The sequence below is a fragment of the Nematostella vectensis genome, chromosome 14 (assembly GCF_932526225.1).
Source record: "Nematostella vectensis chromosome 14, jaNemVect1.1, whole genome shotgun sequence".
NCBI classification, from domain to species: domain Eukaryota; kingdom Metazoa; phylum Cnidaria; class Anthozoa; order Actiniaria; family Edwardsiidae; genus Nematostella; species Nematostella vectensis.
Genome location: NC_064047.1, coordinates 3,173,861 through 3,196,072, shown reverse-complemented (window position 1 = coordinate 3,196,072; position 22,212 = coordinate 3,173,861). Strand labels below are relative to the sequence as shown.

General features: G+C 43.5%; 71 non-coding genes across 71 annotated transcripts; all 71 read right to left on the bottom strand.

Moving 5' to 3' along the window:
• Positions 1–244: 244 nt before the first annotated feature.
• On the bottom strand, positions 245–326 carry Trnas-uga. Its single transcript has one exon. It is a non-coding gene; the product is annotated as a tRNA-Ser (tRNA).
• Positions 327–554: 228 nt separating this feature from the next.
• Positions 555–636, bottom strand: Trnas-uga. The gene has a single exon. It is a non-coding gene; the product is annotated as a tRNA-Ser (tRNA).
• Positions 637–712: 76 nt separating this feature from the next.
• On the bottom strand, positions 713–794 carry Trnas-aga. Its single transcript has one exon. It is a non-coding gene; the product is annotated as a tRNA-Ser (tRNA).
• Positions 795–1,171: 377 nt separating this feature from the next.
• Trnas-aga lies at positions 1,172–1,253 on the bottom strand. Its single transcript has one exon. It is a non-coding gene; the product is annotated as a tRNA-Ser (tRNA).
• Positions 1,254–1,512: 259 nt separating this feature from the next.
• Positions 1,513–1,594, bottom strand: Trnas-uga. Its single transcript has one exon. It is a non-coding gene; the product is annotated as a tRNA-Ser (tRNA).
• A 228-nt stretch (positions 1,595–1,822) lies between these two features.
• On the bottom strand, positions 1,823–1,904 carry Trnas-aga. The gene has a single exon. It is a non-coding gene; the product is annotated as a tRNA-Ser (tRNA).
• A 259-nt stretch (positions 1,905–2,163) lies between these two features.
• On the bottom strand, positions 2,164–2,245 carry Trnas-uga. Its single transcript has one exon. It is a non-coding gene; the product is annotated as a tRNA-Ser (tRNA).
• Positions 2,246–2,319: 74 nt separating this feature from the next.
• On the bottom strand, positions 2,320–2,401 carry Trnas-uga. Its single transcript has one exon. It is a non-coding gene; the product is annotated as a tRNA-Ser (tRNA).
• Positions 2,402–2,632: 231 nt separating this feature from the next.
• Trnas-aga lies at positions 2,633–2,714 on the bottom strand. Its single transcript has one exon. It is a non-coding gene; the product is annotated as a tRNA-Ser (tRNA).
• Positions 2,715–2,784: 70 nt separating this feature from the next.
• Positions 2,785–2,865, bottom strand: Trnaf-aaa. Its single transcript has one exon. It is a non-coding gene; the product is annotated as a tRNA-Phe (tRNA).
• A 1,166-nt stretch (positions 2,866–4,031) lies between these two features.
• On the bottom strand, positions 4,032–4,113 carry Trnas-cga. The gene has a single exon. It is a non-coding gene; the product is annotated as a tRNA-Ser (tRNA).
• A 69-nt stretch (positions 4,114–4,182) lies between these two features.
• On the bottom strand, positions 4,183–4,264 carry Trnas-gga. The gene has a single exon. It is a non-coding gene; the product is annotated as a tRNA-Ser (tRNA).
• Positions 4,265–4,334: 70 nt separating this feature from the next.
• On the bottom strand, positions 4,335–4,416 carry Trnas-cga. The gene has a single exon. It is a non-coding gene; the product is annotated as a tRNA-Ser (tRNA).
• Positions 4,417–4,485: 69 nt separating this feature from the next.
• Positions 4,486–4,567, bottom strand: Trnas-aga. The gene has a single exon. It is a non-coding gene; the product is annotated as a tRNA-Ser (tRNA).
• Positions 4,568–4,645: 78 nt separating this feature from the next.
• Trnas-aga lies at positions 4,646–4,727 on the bottom strand. The gene has a single exon. It is a non-coding gene; the product is annotated as a tRNA-Ser (tRNA).
• A 411-nt stretch (positions 4,728–5,138) lies between these two features.
• Positions 5,139–5,220, bottom strand: Trnas-aga. Its single transcript has one exon. It is a non-coding gene; the product is annotated as a tRNA-Ser (tRNA).
• A 529-nt stretch (positions 5,221–5,749) lies between these two features.
• Positions 5,750–5,831, bottom strand: Trnas-aga. Its single transcript has one exon. It is a non-coding gene; the product is annotated as a tRNA-Ser (tRNA).
• Positions 5,832–5,899: 68 nt separating this feature from the next.
• On the bottom strand, positions 5,900–5,981 carry Trnas-aga. The gene has a single exon. It is a non-coding gene; the product is annotated as a tRNA-Ser (tRNA).
• A 403-nt stretch (positions 5,982–6,384) lies between these two features.
• On the bottom strand, positions 6,385–6,466 carry Trnas-cga. The gene has a single exon. It is a non-coding gene; the product is annotated as a tRNA-Ser (tRNA).
• A 69-nt stretch (positions 6,467–6,535) lies between these two features.
• On the bottom strand, positions 6,536–6,617 carry Trnas-cga. Its single transcript has one exon. It is a non-coding gene; the product is annotated as a tRNA-Ser (tRNA).
• Positions 6,618–6,686: 69 nt separating this feature from the next.
• On the bottom strand, positions 6,687–6,768 carry Trnas-aga. The gene has a single exon. It is a non-coding gene; the product is annotated as a tRNA-Ser (tRNA).
• Positions 6,769–6,998: 230 nt separating this feature from the next.
• Trnas-aga lies at positions 6,999–7,080 on the bottom strand. Its single transcript has one exon. It is a non-coding gene; the product is annotated as a tRNA-Ser (tRNA).
• Positions 7,081–7,330: 250 nt separating this feature from the next.
• On the bottom strand, positions 7,331–7,412 carry Trnal-caa. Its single transcript has one exon. It is a non-coding gene; the product is annotated as a tRNA-Leu (tRNA).
• A 69-nt stretch (positions 7,413–7,481) lies between these two features.
• On the bottom strand, positions 7,482–7,563 carry Trnas-aga. The gene has a single exon. It is a non-coding gene; the product is annotated as a tRNA-Ser (tRNA).
• A 68-nt stretch (positions 7,564–7,631) lies between these two features.
• Trnas-cga lies at positions 7,632–7,713 on the bottom strand. Its single transcript has one exon. It is a non-coding gene; the product is annotated as a tRNA-Ser (tRNA).
• Positions 7,714–7,782: 69 nt separating this feature from the next.
• Positions 7,783–7,864, bottom strand: Trnas-cga. Its single transcript has one exon. It is a non-coding gene; the product is annotated as a tRNA-Ser (tRNA).
• A 230-nt stretch (positions 7,865–8,094) lies between these two features.
• Trnas-aga lies at positions 8,095–8,176 on the bottom strand. The gene has a single exon. It is a non-coding gene; the product is annotated as a tRNA-Ser (tRNA).
• Positions 8,177–8,426: 250 nt separating this feature from the next.
• On the bottom strand, positions 8,427–8,508 carry Trnas-cga. The gene has a single exon. It is a non-coding gene; the product is annotated as a tRNA-Ser (tRNA).
• A 69-nt stretch (positions 8,509–8,577) lies between these two features.
• Trnas-aga lies at positions 8,578–8,659 on the bottom strand. Its single transcript has one exon. It is a non-coding gene; the product is annotated as a tRNA-Ser (tRNA).
• A 401-nt stretch (positions 8,660–9,060) lies between these two features.
• Trnas-aga lies at positions 9,061–9,142 on the bottom strand. Its single transcript has one exon. It is a non-coding gene; the product is annotated as a tRNA-Ser (tRNA).
• A 70-nt stretch (positions 9,143–9,212) lies between these two features.
• On the bottom strand, positions 9,213–9,294 carry Trnas-cga. Its single transcript has one exon. It is a non-coding gene; the product is annotated as a tRNA-Ser (tRNA).
• A 69-nt stretch (positions 9,295–9,363) lies between these two features.
• Trnas-cga lies at positions 9,364–9,445 on the bottom strand. Its single transcript has one exon. It is a non-coding gene; the product is annotated as a tRNA-Ser (tRNA).
• Positions 9,446–9,847: 402 nt separating this feature from the next.
• Positions 9,848–9,929, bottom strand: Trnas-cga. Its single transcript has one exon. It is a non-coding gene; the product is annotated as a tRNA-Ser (tRNA).
• Positions 9,930–10,025: 96 nt separating this feature from the next.
• Positions 10,026–10,107, bottom strand: Trnas-uga. The gene has a single exon. It is a non-coding gene; the product is annotated as a tRNA-Ser (tRNA).
• An 80-nt stretch (positions 10,108–10,187) lies between these two features.
• Trnal-uaa lies at positions 10,188–10,269 on the bottom strand. The gene has a single exon. It is a non-coding gene; the product is annotated as a tRNA-Leu (tRNA).
• A 229-nt stretch (positions 10,270–10,498) lies between these two features.
• Positions 10,499–10,580, bottom strand: Trnas-aga. Its single transcript has one exon. It is a non-coding gene; the product is annotated as a tRNA-Ser (tRNA).
• Positions 10,581–11,141: 561 nt separating this feature from the next.
• Trnaf-gaa lies at positions 11,142–11,223 on the bottom strand. The gene has a single exon. It is a non-coding gene; the product is annotated as a tRNA-Phe (tRNA).
• A 564-nt stretch (positions 11,224–11,787) lies between these two features.
• Positions 11,788–11,869, bottom strand: Trnas-cga. The gene has a single exon. It is a non-coding gene; the product is annotated as a tRNA-Ser (tRNA).
• A 69-nt stretch (positions 11,870–11,938) lies between these two features.
• Trnas-cga lies at positions 11,939–12,020 on the bottom strand. Its single transcript has one exon. It is a non-coding gene; the product is annotated as a tRNA-Ser (tRNA).
• A 69-nt stretch (positions 12,021–12,089) lies between these two features.
• Positions 12,090–12,171, bottom strand: Trnas-aga. Its single transcript has one exon. It is a non-coding gene; the product is annotated as a tRNA-Ser (tRNA).
• Positions 12,172–12,241: 70 nt separating this feature from the next.
• Trnas-aga lies at positions 12,242–12,323 on the bottom strand. Its single transcript has one exon. It is a non-coding gene; the product is annotated as a tRNA-Ser (tRNA).
• A 250-nt stretch (positions 12,324–12,573) lies between these two features.
• On the bottom strand, positions 12,574–12,655 carry Trnas-cga. The gene has a single exon. It is a non-coding gene; the product is annotated as a tRNA-Ser (tRNA).
• A 69-nt stretch (positions 12,656–12,724) lies between these two features.
• Trnas-cga lies at positions 12,725–12,806 on the bottom strand. The gene has a single exon. It is a non-coding gene; the product is annotated as a tRNA-Ser (tRNA).
• A 562-nt stretch (positions 12,807–13,368) lies between these two features.
• Positions 13,369–13,450, bottom strand: Trnas-cga. Its single transcript has one exon. It is a non-coding gene; the product is annotated as a tRNA-Ser (tRNA).
• Positions 13,451–14,003: 553 nt separating this feature from the next.
• Trnas-cga lies at positions 14,004–14,085 on the bottom strand. The gene has a single exon. It is a non-coding gene; the product is annotated as a tRNA-Ser (tRNA).
• A 69-nt stretch (positions 14,086–14,154) lies between these two features.
• On the bottom strand, positions 14,155–14,236 carry Trnas-cga. Its single transcript has one exon. It is a non-coding gene; the product is annotated as a tRNA-Ser (tRNA).
• A 250-nt stretch (positions 14,237–14,486) lies between these two features.
• Positions 14,487–14,568, bottom strand: Trnas-cga. Its single transcript has one exon. It is a non-coding gene; the product is annotated as a tRNA-Ser (tRNA).
• Positions 14,569–14,648: 80 nt separating this feature from the next.
• On the bottom strand, positions 14,649–14,730 carry Trnas-cga. Its single transcript has one exon. It is a non-coding gene; the product is annotated as a tRNA-Ser (tRNA).
• A 402-nt stretch (positions 14,731–15,132) lies between these two features.
• Positions 15,133–15,214, bottom strand: Trnas-cga. Its single transcript has one exon. It is a non-coding gene; the product is annotated as a tRNA-Ser (tRNA).
• Positions 15,215–15,767: 553 nt separating this feature from the next.
• Trnas-cga lies at positions 15,768–15,849 on the bottom strand. Its single transcript has one exon. It is a non-coding gene; the product is annotated as a tRNA-Ser (tRNA).
• Positions 15,850–15,918: 69 nt separating this feature from the next.
• Trnas-cga lies at positions 15,919–16,000 on the bottom strand. The gene has a single exon. It is a non-coding gene; the product is annotated as a tRNA-Ser (tRNA).
• A 402-nt stretch (positions 16,001–16,402) lies between these two features.
• Trnas-cga lies at positions 16,403–16,484 on the bottom strand. Its single transcript has one exon. It is a non-coding gene; the product is annotated as a tRNA-Ser (tRNA).
• Positions 16,485–17,037: 553 nt separating this feature from the next.
• On the bottom strand, positions 17,038–17,119 carry Trnas-cga. The gene has a single exon. It is a non-coding gene; the product is annotated as a tRNA-Ser (tRNA).
• A 69-nt stretch (positions 17,120–17,188) lies between these two features.
• Positions 17,189–17,270, bottom strand: Trnas-cga. The gene has a single exon. It is a non-coding gene; the product is annotated as a tRNA-Ser (tRNA).
• A 250-nt stretch (positions 17,271–17,520) lies between these two features.
• On the bottom strand, positions 17,521–17,602 carry Trnas-cga. The gene has a single exon. It is a non-coding gene; the product is annotated as a tRNA-Ser (tRNA).
• Positions 17,603–18,166: 564 nt separating this feature from the next.
• Positions 18,167–18,248, bottom strand: Trnas-cga. Its single transcript has one exon. It is a non-coding gene; the product is annotated as a tRNA-Ser (tRNA).
• Positions 18,249–18,317: 69 nt separating this feature from the next.
• Trnas-cga lies at positions 18,318–18,399 on the bottom strand. Its single transcript has one exon. It is a non-coding gene; the product is annotated as a tRNA-Ser (tRNA).
• A 69-nt stretch (positions 18,400–18,468) lies between these two features.
• Positions 18,469–18,550, bottom strand: Trnas-aga. The gene has a single exon. It is a non-coding gene; the product is annotated as a tRNA-Ser (tRNA).
• A 230-nt stretch (positions 18,551–18,780) lies between these two features.
• Positions 18,781–18,862, bottom strand: Trnas-aga. The gene has a single exon. It is a non-coding gene; the product is annotated as a tRNA-Ser (tRNA).
• Positions 18,863–19,112: 250 nt separating this feature from the next.
• Positions 19,113–19,194, bottom strand: Trnas-cga. Its single transcript has one exon. It is a non-coding gene; the product is annotated as a tRNA-Ser (tRNA).
• An 80-nt stretch (positions 19,195–19,274) lies between these two features.
• Positions 19,275–19,356, bottom strand: Trnas-cga. The gene has a single exon. It is a non-coding gene; the product is annotated as a tRNA-Ser (tRNA).
• Positions 19,357–19,758: 402 nt separating this feature from the next.
• Positions 19,759–19,840, bottom strand: Trnas-cga. Its single transcript has one exon. It is a non-coding gene; the product is annotated as a tRNA-Ser (tRNA).
• A 69-nt stretch (positions 19,841–19,909) lies between these two features.
• Positions 19,910–19,991, bottom strand: Trnas-cga. The gene has a single exon. It is a non-coding gene; the product is annotated as a tRNA-Ser (tRNA).
• Positions 19,992–20,060: 69 nt separating this feature from the next.
• On the bottom strand, positions 20,061–20,142 carry Trnas-aga. Its single transcript has one exon. It is a non-coding gene; the product is annotated as a tRNA-Ser (tRNA).
• A 230-nt stretch (positions 20,143–20,372) lies between these two features.
• Positions 20,373–20,454, bottom strand: Trnas-aga. Its single transcript has one exon. It is a non-coding gene; the product is annotated as a tRNA-Ser (tRNA).
• Positions 20,455–20,704: 250 nt separating this feature from the next.
• On the bottom strand, positions 20,705–20,786 carry Trnas-cga. Its single transcript has one exon. It is a non-coding gene; the product is annotated as a tRNA-Ser (tRNA).
• Positions 20,787–21,005: 219 nt separating this feature from the next.
• Positions 21,006–21,087, bottom strand: Trnas-cga. Its single transcript has one exon. It is a non-coding gene; the product is annotated as a tRNA-Ser (tRNA).
• Positions 21,088–21,156: 69 nt separating this feature from the next.
• Positions 21,157–21,238, bottom strand: Trnas-cga. Its single transcript has one exon. It is a non-coding gene; the product is annotated as a tRNA-Ser (tRNA).
• A 69-nt stretch (positions 21,239–21,307) lies between these two features.
• On the bottom strand, positions 21,308–21,389 carry Trnas-aga. The gene has a single exon. It is a non-coding gene; the product is annotated as a tRNA-Ser (tRNA).
• Positions 21,390–21,951: 562 nt separating this feature from the next.
• On the bottom strand, positions 21,952–22,033 carry Trnas-cga. Its single transcript has one exon. It is a non-coding gene; the product is annotated as a tRNA-Ser (tRNA).
• Positions 22,034–22,102: 69 nt separating this feature from the next.
• On the bottom strand, positions 22,103–22,184 carry Trnas-aga. The gene has a single exon. It is a non-coding gene; the product is annotated as a tRNA-Ser (tRNA).
• Between the last annotated feature and the right edge of the window lie 28 nt (positions 22,185–22,212).

Below are 22,212 nucleotides of genomic sequence, written 5' to 3'. Positions count from 1 at the left end.
CCACTCGGCCACCTCAACCTTGGATTTTTAAAATAGCTTCTTTTTTTTTATTTTGATCAGGGATTCTTCAAACAAAATGTCGAAAAATGTATCGTTGCGGGCAGGATTCGGGCCTGCGCGGGAAGATCCCATTGGATTTCTAATCCAACGCCTTAACCACTCGGCCTCCCCAACCTTGGATTCTTCAAATAGCTTTTTTACCTCTTTGTTATTTTGATCAAGGATTTTTCAAACAGAAATGTATCGTTGCGAGCAGGATTTGAACCTGCGCGGGAAGATCCCATTGGATTTCAAGTCCATCGCCTTAACCACTCGGCCACCTCAACCTTGGATTTTTCAAATAGCTTGTTTTTTTTTTCATTTTGATCAGGAATTCTTCAAACAAAATGTCGAAAAATGTATCGTTGCGGGCAGGATTCGGGCCTGCGCGGGAACATCCCATTGGATTTCTAATCCAACGCCTTAACCACTCGGCCTCCCCAACCTTGGATTCTTCAAATAGCTTTTTTACCTCTTTGTTATTTTGATCAAGGATTTTTCAAACAGAAATGTATCGTTGCGGGCAGGGCTCGAACCTGTGCGGTAAGATCCCATTGGATTTCAAGTCCATCGCCTTAACCACTCGGCCACCTCAACCTTGGATTTTTCAAATAGCTTGTTTTTTTTTTCATTTTGATCAGGAATTCTTCAAACAAAATGTCGAAAAATGTATCGTTGCGGGCAGGATTCGAACCTGCGCGGGAAGATCCCATTGGATTTCTAGTCCAACGCCTTAACCACTCGGCCACCGCAACCTTGGATTTTTCAAATAGCATTTTTACCTCTTTGTTATTTTGATCAGGGATTTTTTAAACAAAAATATATCGTTGCGGGCAGGACTTTAATCTGCTCGGAAGATCGCATTGCATTTTTAGTCCATCGCCTTACCCACTCGGCCACCTCAACCTTGGATTTTTAAAATAGCTTCTTTTTTTTTATTTTGATCAGGGATTCTTCAAACAAAATGTCGAAAAATGTATCGTTGCGGGCAGGATTCGGGCCTGCGCGGGAAGATCCCATTGGATTTCTAATCCAACGCCTTAACCACTCGGCCTCCCCAACCTTGGATTCTTCAAATAGCTTTTTTACCTCTTTGTTATTTTGATCAAGGATTTTTCAAACAGAAATGTATCGTTGCGAGCAGGATTTGAACCTGCGCGGGAAGATCCCATTGGATTTCTAGTCCAACGCCTTAACCACTCGGCCACCGCAACATTGGATTTTTGAATTAGCTTCATTTCCGCTTTGCTATTTTGTTCAGGGATTGTTCAAACAAAATGTTGAAAAATTAATCGTTGTGTGCAGGATTCGAACCTGCGCGGGAAGATCCCATTAGATTTCTAGTCCAACGCCTTAACTCCTCGGCCACCGCAACCTTGGATGTTCGTCCCTACTTTTTTTAAATAATAAAACTGCATCGAAATTTCAACTGGATCAATAAAGTATTCGAAATATGTTTTAAGAAAAAAGAACCGTTGCGGGCAGGGCTCGAACCTGTGCGGTAAGATCCCATTGGATTTCAAGTCCATCGCCTTAACCACTCGGCCACCTCAACCTTGGATTTTTCAAATAGCTTGTTTTTTTTTTCGTTTTGATCAGGAATTCTTCAAACAAAATGTCGAAAAATGTATCGTTGCGGGCAGGATTCGGGCCTGCGCGGGAAGATCCCATTGGATTTCTAATCCAACGCCTTAACCACTCGGCCTCCCCAACCTTGGATTCTTCAAATAGCTTTTTTACCTCTTTGTTATTTTGATCAGGGATTTTTCAAACAAAAATGTATCGTTGCGAGCAGGATTCGAACCTGCGCGGGAAGATCCCATTGGATTTCTAGTCCAACGCCTTAACCACTCGGCCACCGCAACATTGGATTTTTGAATTAGCTTCATTTCCGCTTTGCTATTTTGTTCAGGGATTGTTCAAAAAAAATGTTGAAAAATTTATCGTTGTGGGCAGGATTCGAACCTGCGCGGGAAGATCCCATTAGATTTCTAGTCCAACGCCTTAACTCCTCGGCCACCGCAACCTTGGATGTTCGTCCCTACTTTTTTTAAATAATAAAACTGCATCGAAATTTCAACTGGATCAATAAAGTATTAGAAATATGTGTTAAGAAAAAAGAACCGTTGCGGGCAGGGTTCGAACCTGTGCGGTAAGATCCCATTGGATTTCAAGTCCATCGCCTTAACCACTCGGCCACCTCAACCTTGGATTTTTCAAATAGCTTCTTTTTTTTTATTTTGATCAGGGATTCTTCAAACAAAATGTCGAAAAATGTATTGTTGCGGGCAGGGTTCGAACCTGCGCGGGAAGATCCCATTGGATTTCAAGTCCAACGCCTTAACCACTCGGCCACCGCAACCTTGGATTTTTGAAATAGCTTCTTTTCTTTTTTTTTTATTTTGATCAGGCATTCTTCAAACAAAATGTCGAAAACTTTATCGTTGCGGGCAGGATTCGAGCCTGCGCGGAAAGATCCATTGGATTTCTATTCCAACGCCTTAACTACTCGGCCTCCCCAACCTTGGATTTTTCAAATAGCTTTTTTACCTCTTTGTTATTTTGATCAGGGATTTTTCAAACAAAAATGTATCGTTGCGAGCAGGATTCGAACCTGCGCGGGAAGATCCCATTGGATTTCTAGTCCAACGCCTTAACCACTCGGCCACCGCAACCTTGGATTTTTCAAATAGCATTTTTACCTCTTTGTTATTTTGATCAGGGATTTTTTAAACAAAAATATATCGTTGCGGGCAGGACTTTAATCTGCGCGGAAGATCGCATTGCATTTTTAGTCCAACGCCTTAACCACTCGGCCACCGCAACCTTGGACTTTTCAAATAGCATTTTGACCTCTTTGTTTTTTTGATCAGGGATTTTACAAACAAAAATATATCGTTGCGGGCAGGATTCGATCCTGCGAGGGTAGATCCCATGGGATTTCTAGTCCAACGCCTTAACTCCTCGGCCACCGCAACCTTGGATGTTCGTCCCTACTTTTTTTAAATGGTAAAACTGCATCGAATTTGCAATTGGATCAATAAAGTATTAAAAATGTATTTGAAGAAAAAAGAACCGTTGCGGGCAGGATTCGAGCCTGCGCGGGAAGATCCCATTTGATTTCCAGTCGAACGGCTTAACCACTCGGCCTTCGCAACCTTGGATTTTTCAAATAGCTTTTTTACCTCTTTGTTATTTTGATCAGGAATTTTTCAAACAAAAATGTATTGTTGCGGGCAGGATTCGAACCTGCTCGGGAAGATCCCATTTGATTTCTAGTCCAACGCCTTAACCCCTCGGCCACCGCAACCTTGGGTTTGCAAAATAGCTTCATTTCCGCTTTGCTATTTTGATCAAGGATTGTTGAAACAAAATGAAGCGTTGCGTTGACCGCCTAGTCGACCACCTTAACCACTCGGCCATCGCAACCTTTGATTTTTGATTAAGCTTCATTTCCGCTTTTCTTTTTTGATAAGGGATTCTTCAAACAAAATGTCGAAAAATGTATCGTTGCGGGCCGGATTCGAACCTGCGCGGGAAGATCCCATTGGATTTCTAGTCCAACGCCTTAACCGCTCGGCCACTGCAACCTTAGATGTTCGTCCCTACTTTTTTTAAATGGTAAAACTGCATCGAATTTGCAACTGGATCAATAAAGTATTAAAAATGTATTTGAAGAAAAATGTATCGTTGCGGGCAGGATTCGAGCCTGCGCGGGAAGATCCCATTTGATTTCCAGTCGAACGGCTTAACCACTCGGCCTTCGCAACCTTGGATTTTTCAAATAGCTTTTTTACCTCTTTGTTATTTTGATCAGGAATTTTTCAAACAAAAATGTATCTTTGCGGGCAGGATTCGAGCCTGCGCGTTAAGATCCCATTTGATTTCCAGTCGAACGGCTTAACCACTCAGCCTTCGCAACCATGGATTTTTCAAATAGCTGTTTTACCTCTTTGTTATTTTGATCAGTGATTTTTCAAACAAAAATGTATCGTTGCGGGCAGGATTCGAACCTGCGCGGGAAGATCCCATTGGATTTCGAGTCCAACGCCTTAACCACTCGGCCACCGCAACCTTGGGTGTTTAAAATAGCTTCTTTTTTGCTTTGCTATTTTGATCAAGGATTGTTGAAACAAAATGAAGCGTTGCGGGCAGGATTCGAACCTGCGCGGGAAGATCCCATTGGATTTCCAGTCGAACGGCTTAACCACTCGGCCTTCGCAACCTTGGATTTTTTTAATAGCTTTTTTACCTCTTTGTTCATTTAATCAGGGATTTTTCAAACAAAAATGTATCGTTGCGGGCAGGATTCGAACCTGCGCGGGAAGATCCCATTGGATTTCGAGTCCAACGCCTTAACCACTCGGCCACCGCAACCTTGGGTGTTTAAAAAAGCTTCTTTTCCGCTTTGCTATTTTGATCAAGGATTGTTGAAACAAAATGAAGCGTTGCGGGCAGGATTCGAACCTGCGCGGGAAGATCCCATTGGATTTCTAGTCCAACGCCTTAACCACTCAGCCATCGCAACCTTTTACTTTTTATTAAGCTTGATTTCCGCTTTTTATTTTGATAAGGGATTCTTTGAACAAAATGTCGAAAAATGTATCGTTGCGGGCAGGATTCGAACCTGCGCGGGAAGATCCCATTGGATTTCTAGTCCAACGCCTTAACCACTCGGCCACCGCAACCTTGGATTTTGGGAATAGCATTTCAACCTCTTTGTTATTTTGATCAGGGATTCTTCAAACAAAATGTCGAAAAATGTATCGTTGCTGCTGGATTCGAACCGTCACGGGAAGATCCCATTGGACTTCTAGTCCAACGCCTTAACCGCTTGGCCACCGCAACCTTGGATGTTCGTCCCTACTTTTTTTAAATGGTAAAACTGCATCGAATTTGCAATTGGATCAATAAAGTATTAAAAATGTATTTGAAGAAAAAGGAACCGTTGCGGGCAGGATTCGAGCCTGCGCGGGAAGATCCCATTTGATTTCCAGTCGAACGGCTTAACCACTCGGCCTTCGCAACCTTGGATTTTTCAAATAGCTTTTTTTACCTCTTTGTTATTTTGATCAGGAATTTTTCAAACAAAAATGAAGAATTGCGGGCAGGATTCGAACCTGCTCGGGAAGATCCCATTGGATTTCTAGTCCAACGCCTTAACCACTCGGCCACCGCAACCTTGGGTTTATAAAATAGCTTCATTTCCGCTTTGCTATTTTGATCAAGGATTGTTGAAACAAAATGAAGCGTTGCGTCGACCGCCTAGTCGACCGCCTTAACCACTCGGCCATCGCAACCTTTGATTTTTGATTAAGCTTCATTTCCGCTTTGCTTTTTTGATAAGGGATTCTTCAAACAAAATGTCGAAAAATGTATCGTTGCGGGCAGGACTCGAACCTGCGCGGGAAGATCCCATTGGATTTCTAGTCCAACGCCTTAACAGCTCGGTCACTGCAACCTTAGATGTTCGTCCCTACTTTTTTTGAATGGTAAAACTGCATCGAATTTGCAACTGGATCAATAAAGTATTAAAAATGTATTTGAAGAAAAAAGAACCGTTGCGGGCAGGATTCGAGCCTGCGCGGGAAGATCCCATTTGATTTCCAGTCGAACGGCTTAACCACTCGGCCTTCGCAACCTTGGATTTTTCAAATAGCTTTTTTACCTCTTTGCTATTTTGATCAAGGATTGTTGAAACAAAATGAAGCGTTGCGGGCAGGATTCGAACCTGCGCGGGAAGATCCCATTGGATTTCTAGTCCAACGCCTTAACCACTCGGCCACCGCAACCTTGGATTTTTCGAATAGCATTTTAACCTCTGTTATTTTGATCAGGGATTTTTCAAACAAAAATATATCGTTGCCGGAAGGACTCGAACCTGCGCGGGAAGATCCCATTGGATTTCTAGTCCAACGCCTTAACCGCTCGGCCACGGCAACCTTGGATGTTCGTCCTTACTTTTTTTTAAATGGTCAAACTGCATCGAAATTGCAACTGGATCAATAAAGTATTAAAAATGTGTTTGAAGAAAAAAGAACCGTTGCGGGTAGGATTCGAGCCTGCGCGGGAAGATCCCATTGGATTTTCAGTCGAACGGCTTAACCAGTCGGCCTTCGTAACCTTGGATTTTTCAAATAGCTTTTTTACCTCTTTGTTATTTTGATTAGGGATTTTTCAAACAAAAATGTATCGTTGCGGGCAGGATTCGAGCCTGCGCGGGAAGATCCCATTTGATTTCCAGTCGAACGGCTTAACCACTCGGCCTTCGCAACCATGGATTTTTCAAATAGCTGTTTTACCTCTTTGTTATTTTGATCAGGGATTTTTCAAACAAAAATGTATCGTTGCGGGCAGGATTCGAACCTGCGCGGGAAGATCCCATTGGATTTCGAGTCCAACGCCTTAACCACTCGGCCACCGCAACCTTGGGTGTTTAAAATAGCTTCTTTTCCGCTTTGCTATTTTGATCAAGGATTGTTGAAACAAAATGAAGCGTTGCGGGCAGGATTCGAACCTGCGCGGGAAGATCCAATTGTATTTCGAGTCCAACGCCTTAACCACTCGGCCACCGCAACCTTGGGTGTTAAAAATAGCTTCTTTTCCGATCTGCTATTTTGATCAAGGATTGTTGAAACAAAATGAAGCGTTGCGGGCAGGATTCGAACCTGCGCGGGAAGATCCCATTGGATTTCTAGTCCAACGCCTTAACCACTCGGCCACCGCAACCTTGGGTGTTTAAAATAGCTTCTTTTCCGCTTTGCTATTTTGATCAAGGATTGTTGAAACAAATTGAAGCGTTGCGGGCAGGATTCGAACCTGCGAGGCAAGATCCCATTGGATTTCTAATCGACCGCCTTAACCACTCGGCCATCGCAACCTTTGATTTTTGATTAAGCTTCATTTCCGCTTTGCTATTTTAATAAGGGATTCTTCAAACAAAATGTCGAAAAATGTATCGTTGCGGGCAGGATTCGAACCTGCGCGGGAAGATCCCATTGGATTTCTAGTCCAACACCTTATCCGCTCGGCCACCGCAACATTGGATGTTCGTCCCTACTTTTTTTAAATGCTAAAACTGCGTTGAAATTGCAACTGGATCAATAAAGTATTAAAAATGTGTTTGAAGAAAAAAGAACCGTTGCGGGCAGGATTTGAGCCTGCGCGTTAAGATCCCATTTGATTTCCAGTCGAACGGCTTAACCACTCAGCCTTCGCAACCATGGATTTTTCAAATAGCTGTTTTACCTCTTTGTTATTTTGATCAGGGATTTTTCAAACAAAAATGTATCGTTGCGGGCAGGATTCGAACCTGCGAGGAAAGATCCTATTGGATTTTGAGTCCAACGCCTTAACCCCTCGGCCACCGCAACCTTGGGTGTTTAAAAAAGCTTCTTTTTTGCTTTGCTATTTTGATCAAGGATTGTTGAAACAAAATGAAGCATTGCGGGCAGGATTCGAACCTGCGCGGGAAGATCCCATTGGATTTCTAGTCCAACGCCTTAACCACTCGGCCACCGCAACCTTGGGTTTTTAGAATAGCATTTTAACCTCTGTTATTTTGATCAGGGATTTTTCAAACAAAAATGTATCGTTGCGGGCAGGATTCGAACCTGCGCGGGAAGATCCCATTGAATTTCGAGTCCAACGCCTTAACCACTCAGCCACCGCAACCTTGGGTGTTTAAAATAGCTTCTTTTCCGCTTTGCTATTTTGATCAAGGATTGTTGAAACAAAATGAAGCGTTGCGGGCAGGATTCGAACCTGCGCGGGAAGATCCAATTGTATTTCGAGTCCAACGCCTTAACCACTCGGCCACCGCAACCTTGGGTGTTAAAAATAGCTTCTTTTCCGATCTGCTATTTTGATCAAGGATTGTTGAAACAAAATGAAGCGTTGCGGGCAGGATTCGAACCTGCGAGGCAAGATCCCATTGGATTTCTAATCGACCGCCTTAACCACTCGGCCATCGCAACCTTTGATTTTTGATTAAGCTTCATTTCCGCTTTGCTATTTTGATAAGGGATTCTTCAAACAAAATGTCGAAAAATGTATCGTTGCGGGCAGGATTCGAACCTGCGCGGGAAGATCCCATTGGATTTCTAGTCCAACACCTTATCCGCTCGGCCACCGCAACATTGGATGTTCGTCCCTACTTTTTTTAAATGCTAAAACTGCGTTGAAATTGCAACTGGATCAATAAAGTATTAAAAATGTGTTTGAAGAAAAAAGAACCGTTGCGGGCAGGATTCGAGCCTGCGCGTTAAGATCCCATTTGATTTCCAGTCGAACGGCTTAACCACTCAGCCTTCGCAACCATGGATTTTTCAAATAGCTGTTTTACCTCTTTGTTATTTTGATCAGGGATTTTTCAAACAAAAATGTATCGTTGCGGGCAGGACTCGAACCTGCGCGGAAAGATCCTATTGGATTTCGAGTCCAACGCCTTAACCCCTCGGCCACCGCAACCTTGGGTGTTTAAAATAGCTTCTTTTTTGCTTTGCTATTTTGATAAAGGATTGTTGAAACAAAATGAAGCATTGCGGGCAGGATTCGAACCTGCGCGGGAAGATCCCATTGGATTTCTAGTCCAACGCCTTAACCACTCGGCCACCGCAACCTTGGGTTTTTAGAATAGCATTTTAACATCTGTTATTTTGATCAGGGATTTTTCAAACAAAAATATATCGTTGCCGAAAGGGCTCGAACCTGCGCGGGAAGATCCCATTGGATTTCTAGTCCAACGCCTTAACCGCTCGGCCACGGCAACCTTGGATGTTCGTCCTTACTTTTTTTAAATGGTAAAACTGCATCGAAATTGCAACTGGATCAATAAAGTATTAAAAATGTGTTTGAAGAAAAAAGAACCGTTGCGGGTAGGATTCGAGCCTGCGCGGGAAGATCCCATTGGATATTCAGTCGAACGGCTTAACCACTCGGCCTTCGTAACCTTGGATTTTTCAAACAGCTTTTTTACCTCTTTTTTTATTTTGATTGGGGATTTTTCAAACAAAAATGTATCGTTGCGAGCAGGATTCGAACCTGCGCGGGAAGATCCCATTGGATTTCTAGTCCAACGCCTTAACCACTCGGCCACCGCAACCTTGGATTTTTCAAATAGCTGTTTTACCTCTTTGTTATTTTGATCAGGGATTTTTCAAACAAAAATGTATCGTTGCGGGCAGGATTCGAACCTGCGCGGGAAGATCCCATTGGATTTCGAGTCCAACGCCTTAACCACTCGGCCACCGCAACCTTGGGTGTTTAAAATAGCTTCTTTTCCGCTTTGCTATTTTGATCAAGGATTGTTGAAACAAAAAGAAGCGTTGCGGGCAGGATTCGAACCTGCGCGGGAAGATCCAATTGGATTTCGAGTTCAACGCCTTAACCACTCGGCCACCGGAACCTTGGATGTTCGTCCCTACTTTTTTTAAATGGTAAAACTGCATTGAAATTGCAACTGGATCAATAAAGTATTAAAAATGTGTTTGAAGAAAAAAGAACCGTTGCGGGCAGGATTCGAGCCTTCGCGTTAAGATCCAATTTGATTTCCAGTCGAACGGCTTAACCACTCGGCCTTCGCAACCATGGATTTTTCAAATAGCTGTTTTACCTCTTTGTTATTTTGATCAAAGATTTTTCAAACAAAAATGTATCGTTGCGGGCAGGATTCGAGCCTGCGCGGAAAGATCCCATTTGATTTCCAGTCGAACGGCTTAACCACTCGGCCTTCTCAACCATGGATTTTTCAAATAGCTGTTTTACCTCTTTGTTATTTTGATCAGGGATTTTTCAAACAAAAATGTATCGTTGAGGGCAGGATTCGAACCTGCGCGGGAAGATCCCATTGGATTTCGAGTCCAACGCCTTAACCGCTCGGCCACCGCAACCATGGATGTTCGTCCCTATTTTTTTAATAGTAAAACTGCATCGAAATTGAAACTGGATCATTTAAGTATTAGAAATGTGTTTGAAGAAAAAAGAACCGTTGCGGGCAGGGTTCGAACCTGCGCGGGAAGATCCCATTGGATTTCAAGTCCAACGCCTTAACCACTCGGCCACCGCAACCTTGGATTTTTAAAATAGCTTCTTTTCTTCTTTTTTATTTTGATCAGGGATTTTTTCAAACAAAATGTCGAAAAATGTATCGTTGCGAGCAGGATTCGAACCTGCGCGGGAAGATCCCATTGGATTTTAAGTCCAACGCCTTAACCACTCGGCCACCTCAACCTTGGGTGTTAAGAATAGCTTCTTTTCCGATCTGCTATTTTGATCAAGGATTGTTGAAACAAAATGCAGCGTTGCGGGCAGGATTGGAACCTGCGAGGCAAGATCCCATTGGATTTCTAGTCGACCGCGTTAACCACTCGGCCATCGCAACCTTTGACTTTTTATTAAGCTTTATTTCCGCTTTTTATTTTGATATGGGATTCTTCAAACAAAATGTCGAAAAATGTATCGTTGCGGGCAGGATTCGAACCTGCGCGGGAAGATCCCATTGGATTTCTATTCCAACGCCTTAACCACTCGGCCACCGCAACCTTGGATTTTGCGAATAGCATTTCAACCTCTTTGTTATTTTGATCAGGGATTCTTCAAAGAAAATGTCGAAAAATGTATCGTTGCTGCAGGATTCGAACCGTCACGGGAAGATCCCATTGGATTTCTAGTCCAACGCCTTAACCGCTTGGCCACCGCAACCTTGGATGTTCTTCCCTACTTTTTTTAAATGGTAAAACTGCATCGAATTTGCAACTGGATCAATAAAGTATTAAAAATGTATTTGAAGAAAAAAGAACCGTTGCGGGCAGGATTCGAGCCTGCGCGGGAAGATCCCATTTGATTTCCAGTCGAACGGCTTAACCACTCGGCCTTCGCAACCTTGGATTTTTCAAATAGCTTTTTTACCTCTTTGTTATTTTGATCAGGAATTTTTCAAACAAAAATGTATCGTTGCGGGCAGGATTCGAGCCTGCGCGTTAAGATCCCATTTGATTTCCAGTCGAACGGCTTAACCACTCAGCCTTCGCAACCATGGATTTTTCAAATAGCTGTTTTACCTCTTTGTTATTTTGATCAAGGATTGTTGAAACAAAATGAAGCGTTGCGGGCAGGATTCGAACCTGCGCGGGAAGATCCCATTGGATTTTCAGTCGAACGCCTTAACCCCTCGGCCACCGCAACCTTGGGTGTTTAAAATAGCTTAAAATAGCTTCTTTTTTGCTTTGCTATTTTGATCAGGGATTTTTCAAACAAAAATATATCGTTGCCGGAAGGACTCGAACCTGCGCGGGAAGATCCAATTGGCTTTCAAGTCCAACGCCTTAACAACTCGGCCACCGCAACCTTGGATGTTCGTCCCTACTTTTTTTAAATGGTAAAACTGCATCGAAATTGCAACTGGATCAATAAAGTATTAAAAATGTGTTTGAAAAAAAAAAAACCGTTGCGGGTAGGATTCGAGCCTGCGCGCGAAGATCCCGTTGGATTTTCAGTCGAACGGCTTAACCACTCGGCCTTCGTAACCTTGGATTTTTCAAATAGCTCTTTTACCTCTTTGTTATTTTGATTAGGGATTTTTCAAACAAAAATGTATCGTTGCGGGCAGGATTCGAGCCTGCGCGGGAAGATCCCATTTGATTTCCAGTCGAACGGCTTAACCACTCGGCCTTCGCAACCATGGATTTTTCAAATAGCTGTTTTACCTCTTTGTTATTTTGATCAGGGATTTTTCAAACAAAAATGTATCGTTGCGGGCAGGATTAGAACCTGCGCGGGAAGATCCTATTGGATTTCGAGTCCAACGCCTTAACCACTCGGCCACCGCAACCTTGGGTGTTTAAAATAGCTTCTTTTCCGCTTTGCTATTTTGATCAAGGATTGTTGAAACAAAATGAAGCGTTGCGGGCAGGATTCGAACCTGCGCGGGAAGATCCAATTGGATTTCGAGTCCAACGCCTTAACCACTCGGCCACCGCAACCTTGGGTGTTACAAATAGCTTCTTTTCCGATCTGCTATTTTGATCAAGGATTGTTGAAACAAAATGAAGCGTTGCGGGCAGGATTCGAACCTGCGCGGGAAGATCCCATTGGATTTCTAGTCCAACGCCTTAACCACTCGGCCACCGCAACCTTGGATTTTTCGAATAGCATTTTAACCTCTTTGTTATTTTGATCAGGGATTTTTCAAAAAAAAATATATTGTTGCCGGAAGGACTCGAACCTGCGCGGGAAGATCCCATTGGATTTCTAGTCCAACGCCTTAACCGCTCGGCCACGGCAACCTTGGATGTTCGTCCCTACTTTTTTTAAATGGTAAAACTGCATCGAAATTGCAACTGGATCAATAAAGTATTAAAAATGTGTTTGAAGAAAAAAGAACCGTTGCGGGTAGGATTCGAGCCTGCGCGCGAAGATCCCGTTGGATTTTCAGTCGAACGGCTTAACCACGCGGCTTTCGTAACCTTGGATTTTTCAAATAGCTGTTTTACCTTTTTGTTATTTTGATCAGGGATTTTTCAAACAAAAATGTATCGTTGCGGGCAGGATTCGCACCTGCGCGGGAAGATCCCATTGGATTTCGAGTTCAACGCCTTAACCCCTCGGCCACCGCAACCTTGGGTGTTTAAAATAGCTTCTTTTCCGCTTTGCTATTTTGATCAAGGATTGTTGAAACAAAATGAAGCGTTGCGGGCAGGATTCGAACCTACGCGGGAAGATCCACTTGTACTTCGAGTCCAACGCCTTAACCACTCGGCCACCGCAACCTTGGGTGTTAAAAATAGCTTCTTTTCCGATCTGCTATTTTGATCAAGGATTGTTGAAACAAAATGAAGCGTTGCGGGCAGGATTCGAACCTGCGAGGCAAGATCCCATTGGATTTCTAATCGACCGCCTTAACCACTCGGCCATCGCAACCTTTGATTTTTGATTAAGCTTTATTTCCGCTTTGCTATTTTGATAAGGGATTCTTCAAACAAAATGTCGAAAAATCTATCGTTGCGGGCAGGATTCGAACCTGCGCGGGAAGATCCCATTGGATTTCTAGTCCAACTCCTTATCCGCTCGGCCACCGCAACATTGGATGTTCGTCCCTACTTTTTTTAAAAGCTAAAACTGCGTTGAAATTGCAACTGGATCAATAAAGTATTAAAAATGTGTTTGAAGAAAAAAGAACCGTTGCGGGCAGGATTCGAGCCTGCGAGTTAAGATCCCATTTGATTTCCAGTCGAACGGCTTAACCACTCAGCCTTCGCAACCATGGATTTTTCAAATAGCTGTTTTACCTCTTTGTTATTTTGATCAGGTATTTTTCAAACAAAAATGTATCGTTGCGGGCAGGATTCGAACCTGCGCGGAAAGATCTCATTGGATTTCGGGTCCAACGCCTTAACCCCTCGGCCACCGCAACCTTGGGTGTTTAAAATAGCTTCTTATTTGCTTTGCTATTTTGATCAAGGATTGTTGAAACAAAATGAAGCATTGCGGGCAGGATTCGAACCTGCGCGGGAAGATCCCATTGGATTTCTAGTCCAACGCCTTAACCGCTCGGCCACGGCAACCTTGGATGTTCGTCCCTACTTTTTTTAAATGGTAAAACTGCATCAAAATTGCAACTGGATCAATAAAGTATTAAAAATGTGTTTGAAGAAAAAAGAACCGTTGCGGGTAGGATTCGAGCCTGCCTGCGAAGATCTCGTTGGATTTTCAGTCGAACGGCTTAACCACTCGGCCTTTGTAACCTAGGATTTTTCAAATAGCTCTTTTACCTCTTTGTTATTTTGATTAGGGATTTTTCAAACAAAAATGTATAGTTGCGGGCAGGATTCGAGCCTGCGCGGGAAGATCCCATTTGATTTCCAGTCGAACGGCTTAACCACTCGGCCTTCTCAACCATGGATTTTTCAAATAGCTGTTTTACCTCTTTGTTATTTTGATCAGGGATTTTTCAAACAAAAATGTATCGTTGCGGGCAGGATTCGAACCTGCGCGGGAAGATCCCATTGGATTTCGAGTCCAACGCCTTAACCACTCGGCCACCGCAACCTTGGGTGTTTAAAATAGCTTCTTTTCCGCTTTGCTATTTTGATCAAGGATTGTTGAAACAAAATGAAGCGTTGCGGGCAGGATTCGAACCTGCGCGGGAAGATCCAATTGGCTTTCGAGTCCAACGCCTTAACCACTCGGCCACTGCAACCTTGGATGTTCGTCCCTACTTTTTTTAAATGGTAAAACTGCATTGAAATTGCAACTGGATCAATAAAGTATTAAAAATGTGTTTGAAGAAAAAAGAACCGTTGCGGGAAGGATTCGAGCCTGCGCGTTAAGATCCAATTTGATTTCCAGTCGAACGGCTTAACCACTCGGCCTTCGCAACCATGGGTTTTTCAAATAGCTGTTTTACCTCTTTGTTATTTTGATCAGGGATTTTTCAAACAAAAATGTATCGTTGCTGGCAGGATTCGAACCTGCGCGGGAAGATCCCATTGGATTTCGAGTCCAACGCCTTAACCCCTCGGCCACCGCAACCTTGGGTGTTTAAAATAGCTTAAAATAGCTTCTTTTTTGCTTTGCTATTTTGATCAGGGATTTTTCAAACAAAAATATATCGTTGCCGGAAGGACTCGAACCTGCGCGGGAAGATCCAATTGGCTTTCGAGTCCAACGCCTTAACCACTCGGCCACCGCAACCTTGGATGTTCGTCCCTATTTTTTTTAAATGGTAAAACTGCATCGAAATTGCAACTGGATCAATAAAGTATTAAAAATGTGTTTGAAGAAAAAAGAACCGTTGCGGGTAGGATTCGAGCCTGCGCGCGAAGATCCCGTTGGATTTTCAGTCGAACGGCTTAACCACTCGGCCTTCGTAACCTTGGATTTTTCAAATAGCTCTTTTCTCTCTTTGTTATTTTGATTAGGGATTTTTCAAACAAAAATGTATCGTTGCGGGCAGGATTCGAGCCTGCGCGGGAAGATCCCATTTGATTTCCAGTCGAACGGCTTAACCACTCGGCCTTCGCAACCATGGATTTTTCAAATAGCTGTTTTACCTCTTTGTTATTTTGATCAGGTATTTTTCAAACAAAGATGTATCGTTGCGGGCAGGATTCGAACCTGCGCGGAAAGATCTCATTGGATTTCGGGTCCAACACCTTAACCCCTCGGCCACCGCAACCTTGGGTGTTTAAAATAGCTTCTTATTTGCTTTGCTATTTTGATCAAGGATTGTTGAAACAAAATGAAGCATTGCGGGCAGGATTCGAACCTGCGCGAAAAGATCCCATTGGATTTCTAGTCCAACGCCTTAACCGCTCGGCCACGGCAACCTTGGATGTTCGTCCCTACTTTTTTTAAATGGTAAAACTGCATCGAAATTGCAACTGGATCAATAAAGTATTAAAAATGTGTTTGAAGAAAAAAGAACCGTTGCGGGTAGGATTCGAGCCTGCCTGCGAAGATCTCGTTGGATTTTCGGTCGAACCGCTTAACCACTCGGCCTTTGTAACCTAGGATTTTTCAAATAGCTCTTTTACCTCTTTGTTATTTTGATTAGGGATTTTTCAAACAAAAATGTATAGTTGCGGGCAGGATTCGAGCCTGCGCGGGAAGATCCCATTTGATTTCCAGTCGAACGGCTTAACCACTCGGCCTTCTCAACCATGGATTTTTCAAATAGCTGTTTTACCTCTTTGTTATTTTGATCAGGGATTTTTCAAACAAAAATGTATCGTTGCGGGCAGGATTCGAACCTGCGCGGGAAGATCCCATTGGATTTCGAGTCCAACGCCTTAACCACTCGGCCACCGCAACCTTGGGTGTTTAAAATAGCTTCTTTTCCGCTTTGCTATTTTGATCAAGGATTGTTGAAACAAAATGAAGCGTTGCTGGCAGGATTCGAACCTGCGCGGGAAGATCCAATTGGCTTTCGAGTCCAACGCCTTAACCACTCGGCCACCGCAACCTTGGATGTTCGTCCCTACTTTTTTTAAATGGTAAAACTGCATCGAAATTGCAACTGGATCAATAAAGTATTAAAAATGTGTTTGAAGAAAAAAGAACCGTTGCGGGTAGGATTCGAGCCTGCGCGCGAAGATCCCGTTGGATTTTCAGTCGAACGGCTTAACCACTCGGCCTTCGTAACCTTGGATTTTTCAAATAGCTCTTTTACCTCTTTGTTATTTTGATTAGGGATTTTTCAAACAAAAACGTATCGTTGCGGGCAGGATTTGAGCCTGCGCGGGAAGATCCCATTTGATTTCCAGTCGAACGGCTTAACCACTCGGCCTTCGCAACCATGGATTTTTCAAATAGCTGTTTTACCTCTTTGTTATTTTGATCAGGTATTTTTCAAACAAAAATGTATCGTTGCGGGCAGGATTCGAACCTGCGCGGAAAGATCTCATTGGATTTCGGGTCCAACGCCTTAACCCCTCGGCCACCGCAACCTTGGGTGTTTAAAATAGCTTCTTATTTGCTTTGCTATTTTGATCAAGGATTGTTGAAACAAAATGAAGCATTGCGGGCAGGATTCGAACCTGCGCGGGAAGATCCCATTGGATTTCTAGTCCAACGCCTTAACCGCTCGGCCACGGCAACCTTGGATGTTCGTCCCTACTTTTTTTAAATGGTAAAACTGCATCGAAATTGCAACTGGATCAATAAAGTATTAAAAATGTGTTTGAAGAAAAAAGAACCGTTGCGGGTAGGATTCGAGCCTGCCTGCGAAGATCTCGTTGGATTTTCAGTCGAACGGCTTAACCACTCGGCCTTTGTAACCTAGGATTTTTCAAATAGCTCTTTTACCTCTTTGTTATTTTGATTAGGGATTTTTCAAACAAAAATGTATAGTTGCGGGCAGGATTCGAGCCTGCGCGGGAAGATCCCATTTGATTTCCAGTCGAACGGCTTAACCACTCGGCCTTCTCAACCATGGATTTTTCAAATAGCTGTTTTACCTCTTTGTTATTTTGATCAGGGATTTTTCAAACAAAAATGTATCGTTGCGGGCAGGATTCGAACCTGCGCGGGAAGATCCAATTGGATTTCGAGTCCAACGCCTTAACCACTCGGCCACCGCAACCTTGGGTGTTTAAAATAGCTTCTTTTCCGCTTTGCTATTTTGATCAAGGATTGTTGAAACAAAATGAAGCGTTGCGGGCAGGATTCGAACCTGCGCGGGAAGATCCAATTGGCTTTCGAGTCCAACGCCTTAACCACTCGGCCACCGCAACCTTGGATGTTCGTCCCTACTTTTTTTAAATGGTAAAACTGCATTGAAATTGCAACTGGATCAATAAAGTATTAAAAATGTGTTTGAAGAAAAAAGAACCGTTGCGGTTAGGATTCGAGCCTGCGCGTTAAGATCCAATTTGATTTCCAGTCGAACGGCTTAACCACTCGGCCTTCGCAACCATGGGTTTTTCAAATAGCTGTTTTACCTCTTTGTTATTTTGATCAGGGATTTTTCAAACACAAATGTATCGTTGCGGGCAGGATTCGAACCTGCGCGGGAAGATCCCATTGGATTTCGAGTCCAACGCCTTAACCCCTCGGCCACCGCAACCTTGGGTGTTTAAAATAGCTTAAAATAGCTTCTTTTTTGCTTTGCTATTTTGATCAGGGATTTTTCAAACAAAAATATATCGTTGCCGAAAGGACTCGAACCTGCGCGGGAAGATCCAATTGGCTTTCGAGTCCAACGCCTTAACCACTCGGCCACCGCAACCTTGGATGTTCGTCCCTACTTTTTTTAAATGGTAAAACTGCATCGAAATTGCAACTGGATCAATAAAGTATTAAAAATGTGTTTGAAGAAAAAAGAACCGTTGCGGGTAGGATTCAAGCCTGCGCGCGAAGATCCCGTTGGATTTTCAGTCGATCGGCTTAACCACTCGGCCTTCGTAACCTTGGATTTTTCAAATAGCTCTTTTACCTCTTTGTTATTTTGATTAGGGATTTTTCAAACAAAAATGTATCGTTGCGGGCAGGATTCGAGCCTGCGCGGGAAGATCCCATTTGATTTCCAGTCGAACGGCTTAACCACTCGGCCTTCGCAACCATGGATTTTTCAAATAGCTGTTTTACCTCTTTGTTATTTTGATCAGGGATTTTTCAAACAAAAATGTATCGTTGCGGGCAGGATTCTAACCTGCGCGGGAAGATCCCATTGGATTTCGAGTCCAACGCCTTAACCACTCCGCCACCGCAACCTTGGGTGTTTAAAATAGCTTCTTTTCCGCTTTGCTATTTTGATCAAGGATTGTTGAAACAAAATGAAGCGTTGCGGGCAGGATTCGAACCTGCGCGGGAAGATCCAATTGGATTTCGAGTCCAACGCCTTAACCACTCGGCCACCGCAACCTTGGGTGTTAAAAATAGCTTCTTTCCCAATCTGCTATTTTGATCAAGGATTGTTGAAACAAAATGAAGCGTTGCGGGCAGGATTCGAACCTGCGCGGGAAGATCCCATTGGATTTCTAGTCCAACGCCTTAACCACTCGGCTACCGCAACCTTGGGTGTTTAAAATAGCTTTTTTTCCGCTTTGCTTTTTTGATCAAGGATTGTTGAAACAAATTGAAGCGTTGCGGGCAGGATTCGAACCTGCGAGGCAAGATCCCATTGGATTTCTAATCGACCGCCTTAACCACTCGGCCATCGCAACCTTTGATTTTTGATTAAGCTTCATTTCCGCTTTGCTATTTTGATAAGGGATTCTTCAAACAAAATGTCGAAAAATGTATCGTTGCGGGCAGGATTCGAACCTGCGCGGGAAGATCCCATTGGATTTCTAGTCCAACACCTTATCCGCTCGGCCACCGCAACATTGGATGTTCGTCCCTACTTTTTTTAAATGCTAAAACTGCGTTGAAATTGCAACTGGATCAATAAAGTATTAAAAATGTGTTTGAAGAAAAAAGAACCGTTGCGGGCAGGATTCGAGCCTGCGCGTTAAGATCCCATTTGATTTCCAGTCGAACGGCTTAACCACTCAGCCTTCGCAACCATGGATTTTTCAAATAGCTGTTTTACCTCTTTGTTATTTTGATCAGGGATTTTTCAAACAAAAATGTATCGTTGCGGGCAGGATTCGAACGTGCGCGGAAAGATCCTTTTGGATTTCGAGTCAAACGCCTTAACTCCTCGGCCACCGCAACCTTGGGTGTTTAAAATAGCTTAAAATAGCTTCTTTTTTGCTTTGCTATTTTGATCAGGGATTTTTCAAACAAAAATATATCGTTGCCGGAAGGACTCGAACCTGCGCGGGAAGATCCAATTGGCTTTCGAGTCCAACGCCTTAACCACTCGGCCACCGCAACCTTGGATGTTCGTCCCTACTTTTTTTAAATGGTAAAACTGCATCGAAATTGCAACTGGATCAATAAAGTATTAAAAATGTGTTTGAAGAAAAAAGAACCGTTGCGGGTAGGATTCGAGCCTGCGCGCGAAGATCCCGTTGGATTTTCAGTCGATCGGCTTAACCACTCGGCCTTTGTAACCTTGGATTTTTCAAATAGCTCTTTTACCTCTTTGTTATTTTGATTAGGGATTTTTCAAACAAAAATGTATCGTTGCGGGCAGGATTCGAGCCTGCGCGGGAAGATCCCATTTGATTTCCAGTCGAACGGCTTAACCACTCGGCCTTCGCAACCATGGATTTTTCAAATAGCTGTTTTACCTCTTTGTTATTTTGATCAGGGATTTTTCAAACAAAAATGTATCGTTGCGGGCAGGATTCTAACCTGCGCGGGAAGATCCCATTGGATTTCGAGTCCAACGCCTTAACCACTCCGCCACCGCAACCTTGGGTGTTTAAAATAGCTTCTTTTCCGCTTTGCTATTTTGATCAAAGATTGTTGAAACAAAATGAAGCGTTGCGGGCAGGATTCGAACCTGCGCGGGAAGATCCAATTGGATTTCGAGTCCAACGCCTTAACCACTCGGCCACCGCAACCTTGGGTGTTAAAAATAGCTTCTTTTCCGATCTGCTATTTTGATCAAGGATTGTTGAAACAAAATGAAGCGTTGCGGGCAGGATTCGAACCTGCGCGGGAAGATCCCATTGGATTTCTAGTCCAACGCCTTAACCACTCGGCTACCGCAACCTTGGGTGTTTAAAATAGCTTCTTTTCCGCTTTGCTATTTTGATCAAGGATTGTTGAAACAAATTGAAGCGTTGCGGGCAGGATTCGAACCTGCGAGGCAAGATCCCATTGGATTTCTAATCGACCGCCTTTACCACTCGGCCATCGCAACCTTTGATTTTTGATTAAGCTTCATTTCCGCTTTGCTATTTTGATAAGGGATTCTTCAAACAAAATGTCGAAAAATGTATCGTTGCGGGCAGGATTCGAACCTGCGCGGGAAGATCCCATTGGATTTCTAGTCCAACACCTTATCCGCTCGGCCACCGCAACATTGGATGTTCGTCCCTACTTTTTTTAAATGCTAAAACTGCGTTGAAATTGCAACTGGATCAATAAAGTATTAAAAATGTGTTTGAAGAAAAAAGAACCGTTGCGGGCAGGATTCGAGCCTGCGCGTTAAGATCCCATTTGATTTCCAGTCGAACGGCTTAACCACTCAGCCTTCGCAACCATGGATTTTTCAAATAGCTGTTTTACCTCTTTGTTATTTTGATCAGGGATTTTTCAAACAAAAATGTATCGTTGCGGGCAGGATTCGAACCTGCGCGGAAAGATCCTATTGGATTTCGAGTCAAACGCCTTAACCCCTCGGCCACCGCAACCTTGGGTGTTTAAAATAGCTTCTTTTTTGCTTTGCTATTTTGATCAAGGATTGTTGAAACAAAATGAAGCATTGCGGGCAGGATTCGAACCTGCGCGGGAAGATCCCATTGGATTTCTAGTCCAACGCCTTAACCACTCGGCCATAGCAACCTTGGGTTTTTAGAATAGCATTTTAACCTCTGTTATTTTGATCAGGGATTTTTCAAACAAAAATGTATCGTTGCGGGCAGGATTCGAACCTGCGCGGGAAGATCCCATTGGATTTCGAGTCCAACGCCTTAACCACTCGGCCACCGCAACCTTGGGTGTTTAAAATAGCTTCTTTTCCGCTTTGCTATTTTGATCAAGGATTGTTGAAACAAAATGAAGCGTTGCGGGCAGGATTCGAACCTGCGCGGGAAGATCCAATTGTATTTCGAGTCCAACGCCTTAACCACTCGGCCACCGCAACCTTGGGTGTTAAAAATAGCTTCTTTTCCGATCTGCTATTTTGATCAAGGATTGTTGAAACTAAATGAAGCGTTGCGGGCAGAATTCGAACCTGCGCGGGAAGATCCCATTGGATTTCTAGTCCAACGCCTTAACCACTCGGCCACCGCAACCTTGGGTGTTTAAAATAGCTTCTTTTCCGCTTTGCTATTTTGATCAAGGATTGTTGAAACAAATTGAAGCGTTGCGGGCAGGATTCGAACCTGCGAGGCAAGATCCCATTGGATTTCTAATCGACCGCCTTAACCACTCGGCCATCGCAACCTTTGATTTTTGATTAAGCTTCATTTCCGCTTTGCTATTTTGATAAGGGATTCTTCAAACAAAATGTCGAAAAATGTATCGTTGCGGGCAGGATTCGAACCTGCGCGGGAAGATCCCATTGGATTTCTAGTTCAACACCTTATCCGCTCGGCCACCGCAACATTGGATGTTCGTCCCTACTTTTTTTAAATGCTAAAACTGCGTTGAAATTGCAACTGGATCAATAAAGTATTAAAAATGTGTTTGAGGAAAAAAGAACCGTTGCGGGCAGGATTCGAGCCTGCGCGTTAAGATCCCATTTGATTTCCAGTCGAACGGCTTAACCACTCAGCCTTCGCAACCATGGATTTTTCAAATAGCTGTTTTACCTCTTTGTTATTTTGATCAGGGATTTTTCAAACAAAAATGTATCGTTGCGGGCAGGATTCGAACCTGCGCGGAAAGATCCTATTGGATTTCGAGTCCAACGCCTTAACCCCTCGGCCACCGCAACCTTGGGTGTTTAAAATAGCTTCTTTTTTGCTTTGCTATTTTGATCAAGGATTGTTGAAACAAAATGAAGCATTGCGGGCAGGATTCGAACCTGCGCGGGAAGATCCCATTGGATTTCTAGTCCAACGCCTTAACCACTCGGCCACCGCAACCTTGGGTTTTTAGAATAGCATTTTAACC